Below are 2,700 nucleotides of genomic sequence, written 5' to 3'. Positions count from 1 at the left end.
AGCCACACCAGCCAGGGAAAAACTGGCTCTGTTTTAAGGTAAGAAAATGTTCTAGACAAATGGTTCTCAAACACATTTGCATGTAAGAATCACCTGGAGAGATGATACACCTATACACTGTTTTCTGCTAAGATAGCCAAGTTGAGAGTAATGGAGTCAGGTCCTATCCTCTACCTTCTGACTTACAACCTGCCTTCTACCCCAGAATGTAAAACTAATGCTAAAGGTCAGGTGTATGGAGATATATGGATATAGGGATAGAGATATAGATATAAATATAGTATATATGTACTCTTGATTTGTACCATTATCTCATTAAATCTTCCTAATAACCCTATGAAGTAGGTACTGCTAAGCAATGAAGTAGCTACAATTGCTACATCTCTTATTACAGATTAGGAACATAAAGGTTAAAGAGTTTGAATACTTTTCACAAGGTCATACAACAGGGCAAATCCAGAACTCCAAACACAAGACTCTGAACCTTTCCAAATACAAATTGGGTAGCTAGCATCATGATTGATGCATGAAATCAATAACTGAACATCACTAATGACATCAGCAGAGAATTGGACAGCACAACACTGCTCACAAAGGGAAAAGAGGCAAAGAAAACAGCATCCCTAAAAATAAAATGGGTGCCATACAGAGCTGGAAACAGTTTTTAACCCCTCAAGAGCCAACTTTAGAAGAGAAAGAACTGTTGTCCATTTATTTTAAAAGTTTACATACAAGAGACTCTATAGTTTTCATTATTAAAAAGACCTGTATCTCATCTCTTCTTTTAATAGCTAATTTGAATCTCAACAGATGTCCTAAATGCTGACATGTGGGCAGAGAGGGGCATCCTATGGCTATGTAATCTATGTCACTGATAGCCACAGCAGTGGGGGTGGGGAGAGAATAGACTTTATAGTGTATAAATTGCATATGCCCTCTGTTTTTCCTCTTGCTCCCACGAACTCTGACTAAACAACATCAAGGAGATGTCCTTTTTGGAAGCAGGTAGGATACAAAAAGCTTTAAAAACCATCTAGATATAGTCGCAACCAGTATATTACAAAGAAGAGATTATGGTGAGGAACTAAAACTGCAAGTATTTATAAAGGGTGGTTTAAGGACATCTCCTTACATTGGCAACAAAAAAGGTTTATACAGTCTCAGGTTCCTTCCCAGTTCAGATTCACGCTATCTTCCCTATGGACATGCTTACTAGGAAGTTATATTTTTTTATATGTTAATAAAATCAGAAAGCCTCACGCTATGGTACAGGTTATTCCTGTCCCAATTCTATGCCAGTGTCACTGTTCTTGGTATAGCAGCGCTTTCATCTCTGGCCATCAGAGTCTCTAATGGCCCTGGTAGGCCACCTGAGTGTCTCTGTTGGCATGCATCTGATCCATTACCGGTTGCCAACATCCATATGCTTTTGCAAAATGTCCTGCTGATGGGTACTGAAAAGCTAATGGAAAAATCAGTCTTTGATAATAAAACATCAATGCTTGACTTTCTGGCTTGGCCATTTTTTTCACATTAGGGATGGCAAATGGGGACCTACCATGATGTCTCTCAAAGAGATATACATACTTGTGACTGTCCTTCAACCGTGTTTTGATAATAGTAACTTAAATTAGGGTGCCATTATAGACACTTAGCTGGTGGAGGCTTTGGGCAGGTTTGTTAATGTTCTTACATTCACATGCCTCCTCATTTACAGCAAAGAAAGCCTCCTGGTTCTCTAAACAGAGGAGAGCAGCAGCAGCAGCGCCTCTGCATGGAGGGTTCTCTGGCCAGTGTCTCTCCCTCCAGTCTACAGCACCGGGAGTATCTTTGCCGAACTCTTCAAGGGCTTTTTGGGCAGAAACGAAATGCGCATTCTCACGGAGGGCCTGGCCGCTGCAGGGGAGACCACCCTGTACGCGCTGAAGCTGGGCGAGATCGTGACCACCATCCCCCCACAGGTTTCAACATGGAGACGTGGAGGAGGAGAACGTCAGCGTCGCCAGGTGGGACTTGGGCGGCCAGGACAAGATGCGGCCTGTGTGGTGCCACTTTGTCCAGCACACAGTCTTCTCTCTGTGGTTGACAGACATGACTGAGAGCGCGAGAACAAGGCCAGAGCAGCTCCTGTGGATGCTGGCGGAGGACGAGCTCGGGGATGCTGTCCTGCTCATGCACGCGAACCAGCAGGACCTCCCCAGGCCATGAACACGGCGTGTTCGCAGACAAGCTGGGCCTGCACTCTCTGTGCCACAGGAACGGTCCCTTCGGGCCACCTGTGCCACCAGTGGGGACTGGACTGGATGCCCAATCAGCTCCGGAACCAGAAGTGAGCTGCACGCGCCTCCCCACCCTCACCCTCGCCTTCCCCTCTTGGGGCGGATGCACCCCTGTAGTGTGAGTGCCAGAGGGGCCCCCAGGCTCGGCCAGGGGTGCGTCACCACGTTGCACATGCGCACACCCAGCCTGCAACAGGTTTCTATTTAATGTAAACAGTCCCTGTTTCCAATGAGGCAGTTTCTGGTACTCCTATGCACTTTATTCATCTGTTTTATTGTCAAAAGGGTGAGGATAAAAAAAAATCTGTGGTTCATTTACACAATGGAATACTACTCAGTCATAAAAAAGAAGGAAATCTTAACCCTTTGTGACCGCATGGACCTGGAGAGCATTATGCTAAATGAAATAAGACAGTCAGAG

At 45.0% G+C, this 2,700-nt stretch overlaps 1 pseudogene; it reads left to right on the top strand.

Annotated features, from left to right (window-relative positions):
- Window positions 1-986: 986 nt before the first annotated feature.
- Window positions 987-2,333, top strand: LOC118642067 (annotated as a pseudogene).
- The last annotated feature ends 367 nt before the right edge of the window (window positions 2,334-2,700 follow it).

Source organism: Molossus molossus, unplaced genomic scaffold, assembly GCF_014108415.1.
Source record: "Molossus molossus isolate mMolMol1 unplaced genomic scaffold, mMolMol1.p scaffold_m16_p_3, whole genome shotgun sequence".
NCBI classification, from domain to species: domain Eukaryota; kingdom Metazoa; phylum Chordata; class Mammalia; order Chiroptera; family Molossidae; genus Molossus; species Molossus molossus.
Note: the sequence above shows the minus strand (reverse complement) of the source record. Positions and strands in the feature narration are given on the sequence as shown.